Below are 14,062 nucleotides of genomic sequence, written 5' to 3'. Positions count from 1 at the left end.
TTCTCTGTCAGCTCAGGGCACCATACACCCAGATGATGCAGGCTAGGGATGGAGGAGGCAGCTGTCATACCAGAAAGAGAGCACAGCTAATGGTGCCCTCCAAACTCCAACCTTTTCAGAATCCTCCTCCCGGGTTCTATTTGTCCTCTATGTTCTCCTCTGATGAGTCCCCTTCTGAACACTCTCCACGTGTCTAGACCTGTTTTGGCCCTGTCTCCCAGCCATGCTGTCTGTGGTGGACTTGTGTGGTTATACCCTCAGCATTAAATGCCTTCCATGCTGAGTAGGACAAGGGGGGAAAAAGCCAGATTTCTGCCAGGACCAGGTAAAGTGACTTTACAGAGTCATTTTATAGCCAGCTGGGGTGGTGACTCGTGTCCTAGCCCTTGGAATTCTGATGCTGGATGATTGCCATGAGCTTCAGGCTAGTCTGAGCCACTCAATAAGATCCAGGCCAGCCTGAACTACAGTGAGATCCTATCTCGAAAGCAAGTAAACAAACAGAGCTCATTTTTCTGCTAAGAAGGACCAGCTCTTGGTGACATTCTGGGTGTTTTGCTTACAAATTCTCTTTCTCTTCTCTTGATGTCACCTCTTAACTAGAGCTTCTTGGGAACCATGGTCCCCCTGGAGTGGGTGGGACATGAGCTATGCAGGAGGCAGAGATAGGAGAGTGATCATTCTACTGTCTTTACCCAAGCACATACTATTAGGTATCAGTACAGTTATCATCTTTTCTGGGATGGGGTGAGGGTAGAGGTGGATGGAGATTGGGGAGAAGTAGTGGGATGGAGGGTGAATGGAGTTGAGAGGTGGGGAATGAGGGGAGCTTGGAGGTGAGGACTGGGGGTGAGTGGGGTTCGGAGTGGGGAGAGAGTAGAGTGGAGGGTGACAGGAGGTGAGAGGTGGGTGCATATCTGACCCCCAAACTGGCTACTTGACAAAGAGAGAAAGGTAGGGAATTTGAACATCTCCATATCTGTCACCCTGAGCAGAGACTCCAGAAGGTGAGACACAGAAAGTGCTTCAAGAAGAAATGTCACCACCTGGTGGCTCTGTGACCTTTGGCAGAGACTTCTGCTACTCTGAACCTCTACTTGCTTTTCTTCACAATGGGGACATACCTCTTGTATGCCTGGTTGGAGGCTGAAATGGATCATAAGCTTGCCCAGAAAAGGCTTCCAGCAAGACCCCTCCATGAGCTCTTGACTTCTGGAGATCTGTGTGACAAGAGACTGGGGAAGGAGACCTATGATCCAAATGTGTGCTCAAGTGGACCAGAGAGCAGATAAGAGTTGATTGTGGCTGGATTTTGAGCGCCAGCAATGGACTTGTGGTAAATTATATTAAATAAGCATTTGTGGAATGAATGGATGTCATCTCAGGACTCAAGATGACAACACACCAAAGATCCATGTGTCTAAATGCAGAAACTCCATCTCAATGGGTATACGTTTTGTCAAAGACAGGAAAATGTCTAACTTACTCACATTCGAGTGATGAATTCCATAAATGAGCAAGCAATACAGAAGAAATAAAGATCACAAAGAGAAAAGCCAGGTATTCCTGAGATCCCCAGGGTAAGCATTTATGGCATTTTCTCCTGGAACTCTAAAATGGGTCTTCACAAAAAGACACCCCCCATCCCATCCACCCTCATATTTGCTGTAGGGAACTCTACTAATCATTCACGAGCTGTTTCCTTCTTGGCTCATTGTGATTTTGGCTAAAAGTATGTGTTGAAATCCTTTTTTCCCCTCGAAAGAAGAATCAGAATCATTCTGTGAGAGAAGTAAGAGGAGGCATTGCAAAGTGGTTCAATTAAAGTGACAAAAAGGGCAACCAAGATTGATTTCTAGAAAGTTGGTGTATTGTTAACATTTTGCTTTGAATCTGAGATTGAAAACCTCCAAGAGGCAAAGCTATAATGACAGCTCTGAAGCATGGCTTCATTTCTAAAGAAACGGCCCCGTCTCTCAAAGAACCTAAGAAACTCAGTTAAACATTTGAAAACACTTTGTTTAATACCAAACTTTATATTCTCCAGAATCTCATAGACATTCAAAGCTAAAAACAACATTCAAAGGCTCCAAAGTTAAAAATTCCAGCCCTTCCACAGTCCCCTTAGGAGGAAGAGAGTAAGGGCTTCAAGACTGGACAGGCCAGGGTTAGAAATCTCAGCTTTACCTTCTGTTAGAACAGAGGTTTGAAATCACCAAACTGCTCTGAAACAACTTTAGCACTTCTGAGAAGATGACTGTGTTAGGTACTTTCCTCTGTTGTGATAAAATTCTATGATTGAGGTAACTTATACAGTCTCAACCCTCCTAATGCTGACCCTTTAATACAGTTCCTCATGTTATGATAACCCCAAACCATGAAATCATTTTCCTTGCTACATTTTAGCTGTAATTTTGTTACCATTATGAATCTTAATGTAAACATCTGATATGCAGGATACTAGGGTGGAGACTCCCCCCAGGATGAGAACCACTGTTGTAGATGGATGAGTTTATTTGGGTTTACAGTTCCAGAGGGTTAGAGTCCATCATGGTAGGGAAGCATGGCAGCAGACTGGGAGGGTGACAGGATTCGGAAGCTGAGAGACCACATCTTCAACTACAACCATGAGAAAGAGAGCACACTGAACATGAGGTGAGGATTTAAAATCAAATCCCACCCCAGTGATGTACTTCTTCCAGCAAGATTATACTTTCCTACAGTGCCACCTCTGAGTGCACCAAGTGGGGACCATATGTCCAATGGCATGAGCCTACATGGAACAGTTCTCATTCAAGTCATGTCTGTGACCTTGGTGATCCTCACTTGTAGAAAAAAGGGAAGCCTTACCCCAGGGTGGGAGATGGCTTGATGGTTAGTGTTTGCTTAGCAAGTATGAGAAACTGAGTTTGGACCTCGAGTATCCACATAAAAAGCCAGGCATAGATAGCATCAAGGCATCTGTAATCCAAGTTCTAAGAGGGCTGAGGCAGGAGGATCCCTAGGGCTTACTGGCCAGTCAATCTAGCCAGTCAATGAACTTCAGGTTCAATGAGAGACCCTATCTTTAAAATTAAGGTGGAGATTGACAGAGAAAGACACCAACCTCTGACATCTCTACAAGTGCAGACAGGAAAGCACACCCACATGCACCAAGTCAACTCATATATACATATATATATATATATATATATATATATATATATATATCACATATACAGAGAAAGAAGTGTTCCAGTCTGTGTGAGAGCCTTTAGAGTAATGATGAAATTATCCCAGGAAGAGTCGTGAGGTGGTCCTTGATGACATAAGAGAGGGGTGTTTCCAATGTGCTTAAAGAGTGTTTGTGGTGCACTATGTAAGAAACCATCCTCACCTACATTGGATTCTGTCCCCTTTCTTACGCTTCTCCAGGAGTGAGGATGTATGTGGATAGAGTTCATTGTGGGCCTGATCCACCCGCACACTATACCCATTCTTCCTAAGGCAGTCTGAGTTCTAGGCCTCTCACACAGGATGCTTGCTGTCCCTCTCCATTCTACTCAGTCTTGCACTCACAAGTACCTGGCTCTCAGTTTCAAGATTCCTACTTTGCAGTCCTTCATCCTTACCTGTCTGAGTTAGGGTCTCTATTGCAGGAATAAAGCATCATGGCCAAAAGCAACTTGAGGAGGAAATGGTTTACAACTCTCAGGTCCCATTCTATCACTAAAGTAAGTCAAGCCAAGGACTCTAATCAGAGACCCGGAGACAGGAACAGAAGCAGAGGTCATTTAAGAACAATGCCCACTGGCTTGCTCCACATGGCTTGTGAATTATACACCCCAGGACCACCTACTCAGGATCAGTACCACCCATACTGGGCTGTGCTCTTCTGCATCAGCCATCAGTAAAAAAAAAAAAAAAAAAAGTCCCACCCACTTATTTACAGGCCAATTGTGTGGAGGCATTTTCTCAGCTGACATCCCCTCTTCTCAAGTACATCTGGGTTTGTGTCAAGCTGACAAAAAACAACCAGCACACCATTGTAGTCACACTTCCCATTCCACTGCATGAAATCCCTTCATCTCTCAGCTGCCCCTGTCACACTAGGGCCGATTCTGCCAGGATGTAACTCAGCCCTTTGAAGTCTAATCTCCAGCCTTACTGCTCTGCTGCAGCCCTCTCCCAGTGGAGATATCTTTTGATTTCTGCCTAGGAGGGGACAAGGAATGGCAATCTTATGAGGGTGAAGGAGGATATGTCTCTACAAGACTCCTCTCAAAGCATCCTCTACATACTTGAAGTATGGGGGGGGGATGATGTTGGGAGGAGGGGCAGAATTATGAGAAGCCTAGATTTCCTGCTGAGCTGATCTTCCAAAAACTATTGATATCCAATTTCCAGATGGGTAAACCCATCTACCACTCATCCAACAAGCACAGAAAAAAAGAGAAGACCCATCCTTTATCAAGGCCCAGCATAGTCTCATGATTCTCCTGACTATTTCTGATCATAGAAAGACTGTACTGTGGCCACTCAGCTAAGCTTGACTATATTTCCCCCGAGACCCTTCCCTGGATGCTGCATTGGTTTCTTCATTTCTTTCTTCACTTTCTTCAACCCAGGCTGGGTACAGATGTGGTTCTATAGTGAAGTTACAATACGGGTAACTCCCATCATAAGGAAGGAGGCTGTCAGGATGAGGCTGGTCCCACTGTAATCCTTGCCTGTTCTAGCACGATCTTGTTCTTGCCCCATGTCTTTTCTTCCTGGCCCTGCTAAGGTCAAGTCCAATGCCTTACACAGTCTGCATGGACAACATTTAGTGTCAGCAGTTACAGAAACCCTAATTCCTCTTTTTAGGCCTCTGTTCTCCATCACTTACTGTGTCCCTATAACCCTAAGGAAGCTCTAAGCAACGTAATTAATAGAGTGCAGAAGTTCATAAAGTAGTGTCTGGAGGCATACATCCTGAGTTCGAACCTTGCCACTATACTATGTTACTTGGTACCTTTGATCTCCCCACTACCTGTCTGAACTCTAGGAAACGGGGTCAACAATAATATCTCCCTCATAGTTATGAGGTATAAATAATTTAATATACACAAATCAATTGGAAGAGCCTTTCTACACATATGGCATTATTGTTACTGTCTTCTCTTTGTCTTTAAAAAAAATGAGATAAACATATTACTGTGTTCAATCACCAAAAAGCTGACATGATTTTGAAGGGCCATTTGACTGGCAAGTGACAGAGCTGGATTTAAACCCAGTGAGTTTGCTTTTAACTACACTAGGCAAGGAAAAGTTGCCTCTTCTGTTTCTTCATTTCTAATCCTTTTGAGGAAGCCTCTCTTTGGAAGGCTTCCAAGGCTCTCGTTTCCTAAGGACCCTTAATCATTTTAATCAAGAACGGAAACATTCATCAACTCATGCCTCTTTAGACAGACTGAAAGAACTCACAGAAGTGATCATTTTTCCTTCAATGTGCAGTCCTTTTCTGAGCAGAGCACAAGTTCAGTCTTGACTAATTTCGAATTTCAATTAATTGACGAGTGTTTATTCAGCACTAGTCTCTACCAAATATTATACTAAGCACTGTGAGGTGACCAGGCAGAATGGATGCAACAGTCAGAAATCTATTGGACATAAATTTGAAAAAAACTACATCGGCCTATTCATCCTGCAGTTTTCTCTTCAATGGAAAAAAATTAGTAAGGGGAACTATCTCTGTTTAGTCATATTTCCATTACTAAGGAAGCTAGAGAGAGAGGTTCTCAAGTTCCAAGCCAGCCTGAGACCCAGGCAGAACAGTCTCAGAAACACAGGGCCTAGGGCTTACCATACACAAAGCAGAAGGCTGGGTGTCCAGAACAGGAAAAAAGATATTTTCACATCCAACTACCTGGATCCTGTGGTTGTAAGCTTACTTGAATGAAGGTCTTTGCAGAGGTAGATAGGGTATTTAGTCTGAGAATGTTAGCCTACATGATCTATCCAGGTGGCCTCTCTATTCAATAACTATCCTTAAAAGGGAAAATATGAAAGGACAGAGAGAGAGAAGGAGGAGGAAAGGGTTCAAGGGAACAGACTGGTGTGTGTGACCAAGTTTGAAGGGTGGAGTTGTTCAAAGCCACTGGATCTCAGATTATTCCATCACATTCCCTATATGCTAGACACAAGGCTACGGGATCTGCTGTTCACCCTGCTGGGGGCTGGTATTGCTCTGGGACTGATCCTTCCTTGATATGCTCCGGTTCCTGCCTCATGGAATGGGACTGTTTGGGGCCATTCAATAGCTGAAGTATGCAACGTGTTTGTTTTCAATTCATAGGGTCTCACAGCTAAGAGTTTGTCAAGAGCCTCAGAGGATACTTTGGATTCTGAAGTCTTGGGACTGTTAAAGACTATGGCGGGGGTGTACCTAGAGATAAAGTAAATGCCTTTTGCATTAAGACATGAAAAGGAGACATGGATCAAATGCCCATATGTAATGGAGAGATGGAGCTGGGCAAAGCAAGAGAGTGGGCATGCGAGCATGCATTCTCTACTCTTGACTACAGATGGGGCACAACCAACTGTCTTTCCTTATGATCTCCCCACTGCCACCCCTACTCTCCCTCATGTGTGTAGAGGGTGGTGGTGGTGGTGCTACACGTGTCTTTAGATAGGAAGCCAGGCACAGCACGGCTGGGCTCTTTCACCCGATTCTCCTTGCATGGTCACCTGCAGCTAGGAATTCACGACGCCATTCTTTGTGGGCACAGAGCCAGGGTCCTCATTCCTTTATTAACGCTGGCTCAAGACCCCCCTCGGCTCCTTAAATCAACTGCACCCACACAGTTTCCTTCTACATCACCTGAGTCACCATTGCTCTCTGCTTATCCTCTGTCACACATCAGATCTCTGCCTTTCTCTTCTCTGACCTCGATACCCTAATTTAAAGAACTCACAAGATTCTTGGTCCTACTCAGGTGTTCTTCCTTCAGCTGTGCCTCGTAACTTACGCACAAGATTCAAACTGGTTCTGCTCCTAGTCCAAGATTCTGTACACCTTGGGAACAGGGATTTATTTGGCAGACCACCTAACAATTTTACCCAACTTCTTTTCTACATTTTTTTTTCTGTTTTGTTTTTGTTGTTTTGCATTTGAGATAGGGTCTCATCCTATAACCCAGGTAGGCCTGGAACTTGCAACAGATGACTCATCTCAATAGCACATTCTGTGTGTCTTCCCTTGACAGAAGAAGTCTTTAGCCTTCACTAACTCCATTCCAAGGGGCAGAGCCCTTGCTATCTGCTGAGTTCACAGACACCATTTCCTTACACTATCATCATGGGGTTTAGCTTTGGACATATGCATTTCGGAGGGCATCAAAATTCACTCTGTAGTAGATATTATTATGACAATAAAGTCTATTTTGTAAGTGAAAAGGCTGGGTTAACGGAAGGACCAAAGTAAACTGCTTGGAGCCACACACACCTCGTAAGCAGAGGATCTTGGAGTGAAGGGCAGGCAGCCCAGCTCTAAGGTATCAGTCTGCTACAATGCACCTGCAGTTTTCTGCCTATGGAAGGAACAATGAGTCATGAAGAAAGCTGGAACTGGTGGGCGGCACACAGCTCCAAGCAGACAAGGAATTGAGTGGGAGGGAAACAGGACAAAGTGATGAATGGGAGGTGGGAGCAGGATAGGGGTGAGGAGCTGAGGCATTCATCCTCACATAGAGCGAGCATGGCCATCCTCACACCTCTCAGTGAGTGTGTAGGCTGGACTGAGCACTGGCTCAGTGAGCAGGGGATGTGCTTGTCTGCTTGTTGCAATAATCCTTGTTAATGAGTTCTGTTGTCTCTTCGGGTGCTTTTTCTCTATGGGCAACCTTCATGCAGGATGCAAGTCCAGCATACAACTACATGGAAAGGTTCATGGGGTAGAGGAAGCAACCAAATTCAGCATGGGGATGAGCCTTCTTGAGGTGGGAGCTGCAGCATCAGGGTAGCCCCAGATTACAGAGATGGTGAGTTGAACTATCTGAGTTCTATCTAAAACACAGACGGATGAGAAAAACAAATGGCTGCCCCCACTGTGTGTGTGTATGTGTGTGTTTACATGAGTATGCATGCATGTGATGATACATATGTACATGTATGTATGTAAAGGCCACAAGACACCCTCGTGTGTTATTCCTTAGGTCTCATCCACCTTATTTCTTGAGACAAGGTCCTACAAATCTAGCCCCAGTGACCCTCCTATGCCTGCCAGCTCTGTTGTAGATTTCAGCCATCATGCCTGGCTTTCTAACATAGCTGCTGTGATCCAAACTCAGATCCTTATGCTTGAGTGGCAAGCACTTTATCAACTGAGCCATTTCCCCAGCCCTGGTTGTTGCATTAAAGCCACTAAATTTTAAGGTTGTTACATGGCACTAGGTATTTGTACCTAGAAGTCAAGTGCTATCATAATAAAATTCTGAAACATATGTCACTGGCTCCGGGGCTAGTCAGCCTTAAGGACCTCCAAGAGAATATCAGTGAAAATCTTAAGGGACTGGAGAAGACTATCAATGAGGCATTCAGGGAAATCATGGATATGTTATAGGAGTCTTCATGTAAAAGGGCTCTTTGTGTTATGGCAGCTGAGAGCTTGGCAGCCCCATAGTCTGCAATAACAGAACAGAAGAAGGTACCTGAGGGTCTCCAGCCAGCTGAGAAAGTTCCAGGCAGTCCATCCGATTTTTTTTTCCTAACTACAATAAAATGTGAGAGGAAAGACAAGGTCAAAAAGCCAGATTTTGTTAGGTTCAAAAATTAAAACGCTTTTTATTTCCAAGTCCTCCCAGGTAGCAAATTGTGATACCAGTCTTAACTAGGATGGTACCATAAGGCCCCAGACCTACCTAAGATGACATTTCCTAGAATTTTTTGGGCTGACAAAGGTCGTCTAAGGGTCCTAAGGGTTCATCCTAGTGAAGTTGCTCTAGTTGAAACTCTAGGACACAAATCAGCTTCCTACAGGAGCACCAGCCAGCTTAGAAATGCGGAAGCAAAACCAGCGATTATGGTGCTTTCTGTCACTGGGGTTGGGGGGGGGTGGCTGTTTATACAGCAACTGATAACTGTCTCAGGAAAGAGCCACCAGTCCTTGCCAACACAATGATATCTCCCATTTCAGAACTCATCAATTGAACCTCAGAACTTTACCCAAGGGAACACTCTGACTGTTCTCTGTGACAGGAAGGTCGCTACCTCATTTTGTGGATTTTCTGAATGCTGGAGCCTGACTTATACCCAGAGAAGAGTGATGGAGATGACACCTAGGGCTTCAGCCTCAGGAAGACAACAGTATGGCCAGGAAGGTATAGGGGAACTTGTCCCCTTGTCAGTGGACTAAGACAGTACACTGCCCTGACCCTAAGGACACTGCTGATATTCTCCCCAAGGAACTTTATGCCTTTCTTCTTCCCTTCTCTGAATAGGTTCTAGTAAAGCATCTGAGGGTTAGTTTTAGATAACTTATTTAGAGCTTCTTTCCGTTGATGGAGAAGCATGTTGACTCTGTGAGCAATCTGTAGAAGTCTGTCTGTCTGGTTGGGGAAGGCAGAAGTACAGACAACCAGTTAAGGGTTTTGTGGTCTCTGCTGGCTCATATGCTGAACCATGAGAAATTGTGAAGCAAGTATAGAGACCAGGGAACATGAGGAAAGATTCCTGATGTTAGACACACACAGGTAGGCAAACTTGGAAATACTAGCACAGATTAGTCAAGACTCTGGCTCTCAGTGGTAGACTTCTTCATCCCCCGTGCTCTGAGATGAGAGAATGTGATGGTAAATATTGATTGTCAACTGGACAGGATCTAGGAACACCTAAAAGACAAGTCTCTGAGGCATGCCTGTAAGGCAGTTCCCTAGACTGGTTTGAGGTGGGAAGACTCACTTAAAATGTAGTTTGCACCATTCCATAGGATAAAGTCCAAGGCTAAATCAAAAGATGTGATGGGTACCAGCATTCATCTTTCTCTGCTTCCTGACAAAGATACACAATAAGGAGCTGCCCCAGGGTCCTGCTATCAAGGCTTTCTCACCACAATGAACTTTCCCTAAAGCTGTGAACCAAAATGAACCCTTCCTTTCTGAAGCTGCTTTCATTGGGTGTTTTGTCACAGCAATGAGTAAAGCAACTGATACAGGGAACTGTTTCTCCCAGGCTGTGACTCTGGCTTACTGTTAAGTTCTTCATCATACTTACATCAAAAATTGCCTGACTCTTATTCTTTCTTTGAAATTCTTCTATTGGCCTATAAGACACCATTGATTTATATGGTTACTTTCTAAGATGCATTGAATCTCTTCCTCCTTACTTAATATATAAGAAAATCAAAGGTCAGATAAGTCACTCACCCAGTGTCTATACAGCATCTACATTCCGAGCCATGATATAAGCTGAGAAACCAAACTTATTTAAAACTTATTTCCTTTGTCTTTGTGAAATTTATCAATGTAAAAAGATGCTATAGTAAAATAATTAAATTATTAAACAAATAAATCCCATTTTTAACCCTGGGGGCTTCAGTTATGTCTATAATGCTATACTTTTTAGTATATGAACCAAGCCTATATTAAAATATTCAGATCTGATAGGTAGTAGATAAATGTTTATTTGTTATATTAGTCTCTGTACTTTTTTGTCTTTCATTTGTCTTTATTGAGCCCTAATAACACAGAGCATATTTTATATCAAAATAATTTAATTCAATGAATATGATGGAAACAATAAAAGTAGCAATTTTTGGTTCATTGATCAGCAACCACAGGAAATAATACATATATAAAACATATACAAACATACACAGATACACACACATATATATATATGTAAGTATATACATATATGTATATGAATAATCTTTTCTGCCTCATTATAACATGTGATTATCTTTCTTACCTTTGTATTTCTGGTCTTGATTCATACAGGGACAATATTTTTATAAATTCAATCACTAGATATGGCACAACTTATGCAATTTGAATCCTATTACTTGCTAGACCTTAATCAAGAACACTTTTGGTCTAAAGACTATAATCTGAACTGTTCTCATGATTACCCTTTTTGATGGCTATAGCACACTGTAACTTACTAATCAGTCTTCCTATTGGATCTCACTTCAATCATTTTGCATTTTCAAAACCACTTTCACAAATATTTGATGGGCATAATTTTTAGCTTGTTGTAAAAGCATATATCTTCATAGAAGATACAAAATGCATTTAATTACAGTATTTTTCAAGTATGCAAACCTACAGTGTACATGCATATGCTTTACCTTATTTTGTCCATGTTTAATATTACTATGTTTTTGTAGTTTGTGTAGAAATTCTTTCCATTGTTAGTAGATTTATTTGCATGATAGTTATAGATATTTCAGGCCAGTTATTCTTAAAGCAAAAAAGAATTTCACAGTCTAGACCCTCACAGTTAAAGAATTTCAATTTGCTATTTATAGTCTGGAGTCTTTATTTATCCAAACAAGGTGTTATCTAAATCCACCCTTGGGTGCAGTTTCTCATTGCTATTGATGAGAGACAAAATTCTAAGACTGGGGACACAAGGGAAAGGCAAGGGATGGAAAAGACAGCAAGGTGGGAAGATAGAGATCTTTGTGGACCCTGCAGCCCAGTGCTCCACAGCAGACTCTAATGCAGCAGCTCAGGGAGAACCCCCAGCCACACTACTTCTGGTTTTATTAATAGACTAGAAATTGAAATTAAGAATGCCTTTGATGAGAAGATACTTTATAAAGTACAGCCTTTAGGTTACTGAAGGAAATTTGAGTCCATTGTTCCTCTTTTCAAGAACTCTGTGAAATTCTCAAACTTACCTTAAATGATTCAGAACCTTCTTTGTATCAGATTGCCTATAAACCAAGAATTGCTTTTTATAACTGATATGAAAAAGTTCTACCTTCTCTCAATTTCTCTGACTAGTGGTCTCCAACAGGAGAAGGGCACAGAATTGAAGAAAACTTTAGAATTAGTGAGGCTTTCAGAGGCCATCTTCAACCTCCTAACATGGAGGTCAAGTCTGTCTGGTGGGCGGGGTACATATATACCACATCAACTGTTGAAGGAGGGGTGTCCACAGGTGTATTCTGCAGAGCTTGGTGAGTACACCAGGTAGAACTGGTAGCACTTTCTCCATGGAGAAACATAGTCCAGAGCAGGAAGATAATTTTTTCGTAGTCTTGAACAAGGGAAGGCCCAAGGTGGTACTTGTACCTAGATCTCTTGCTCTCAGTTTGATGTGTATTTACTGAGATTCCTATAAAGACATTAAAGAAACGGTGGTAGAAAGAGCCTCCTCCAAGAACTCATGATCTAGTAGAAAAGACAAGAAATAAATGATTATATCACAACACTAGTACCCTGAGGAAGTTGCAGGTTGTTGTGCGAAGATGATATGGAGAGTTGGTGGAAAATCACAAAGAAATGGTCGAATGTGAGGTGAACTTTAAACACTGAAGCAGCATTTGGGAGAACAGAGGGCATTCTGGGAAGAGTAGGTAGTATGCACCACGGACTAGAAACCTGGACTTCATGAATGCTTGAATGAGAGCAAATGAAAATAAGTGTGCTGTGTATGTGGATACAGGTGAGAGAGATACATCAGGAATGGCTAGGAGGAGATGCAATACAAACATCCTCAATATCCTAGTTGCTTAGAACATCAAGAATTAGGCTAAAAGTCCAGTGTGACTTTCCATATTGTCTTCACTCCAGGATTCTAGCTAATGGCACAGCCACTATTAAGAACTATTATTATTATCCAACATAATATGTACTATCTATGTGGGCGTTATTCTCTAGATACATGTGAGTGACTAGTGGCTACCATGCTGGATAGTATGGATATTAGAGACTATTTCCAGCACTGCGGTAAGTATCACTGGCAAGCTCGGTTTAGAATAGTGGTCTATAAACTATAGCCTGTGAGCTCAATGTAATCTTTAAATAAAACTTATTGCAACACAGCTGTGTGCATTGAATTGCATACTATCTTTGATTACTTTCACATGCCGACTGCAGAGTTTAGAAACTATAGCCAAGACCACAGGACCTGTAGCACTGAATATACTCACTGGAGAGGTTAGTGAACATCTGATGTAGACCATATATATCCCAGTTGTTCAGAGGGGGAAAAGTGTTCATCTCAGTCCATAACACCTTGCCCACAGCTGCTATTTGTCTGGCTGAGCATCAGGGAGCCAGAAAGTGCAAATACTTACCTTTTGTCCAGAAGGAAAAGAAAGGGGAAGCCTTTGCCTTGTATGACAAGCAAGGGTTGGATGTGGCTCAGAAATCTAAACGGGGTCTAGAGGACCCAGAAGTTTGAATTTTTCTCTTAAAAGAAGTGGAATATTATCAGAATGTGGAGAGGAAGAAAGAAATAGATCCAAGAAGTATATTTTAAGGGGGCTGTTGGAATGGACTGGGGTACCTACTTCTGGAAGAAAGGAAGCCAGGGAAAACAGAGAAAGAATCGAGAAATAGAACTGAATAGAGAAAGAATCCAAGAAGACTTTCTGAGAGCTCTGGAATGCTTCCCAGGGTGACCTAGTGCAAAGAAATGTAACAGTGTTCTCTCCTGGGATGAGCTCATGTCCAAAGAGCTGACTTCAAGGAGCAAACTCCTACATGAGCACTCCCTTCCCCAGTTCAAGGCAGAGTGCTTAACTCAACCAACATAGCCATGAAATAGGTCCTACGGGGTGAGTGCGTATGCTCATGTGTGTGGGTGCACATGCACATTTATGCACATGCATGTGGAGGCAAGAAGACAACCCCAGACACTGCCTGTGTTTACTTTGAGACACGATCTCACACTGACATGGAAGTAAGTCATCAGGTAGGCTAGGCTGACTGAGCAGCAAGCCCCACTGATTCTGCCATTTGTGCTCCCAGTGCTGGGATTACAGCTACACACCACCACACTCAATTCTTTATTTCTTCTTCTCCTTCTCCTTCTCCTTCTCCTTCTCCTTCTCCTTCTCCTTCTCCTTCTCCTTCTCCTTCTCCTCCTCCTC

The sequence above is a fragment of the Grammomys surdaster genome, unplaced genomic scaffold, assembly GCF_004785775.1.
Source record: "Grammomys surdaster isolate TR1022 unplaced genomic scaffold, NIH_TR_1.0 212, whole genome shotgun sequence".
NCBI lineage: Eukaryota > Metazoa > Chordata > Mammalia > Rodentia > Muridae > Grammomys > Grammomys surdaster.
This window is presented reverse-complemented; position numbering follows the sequence as displayed.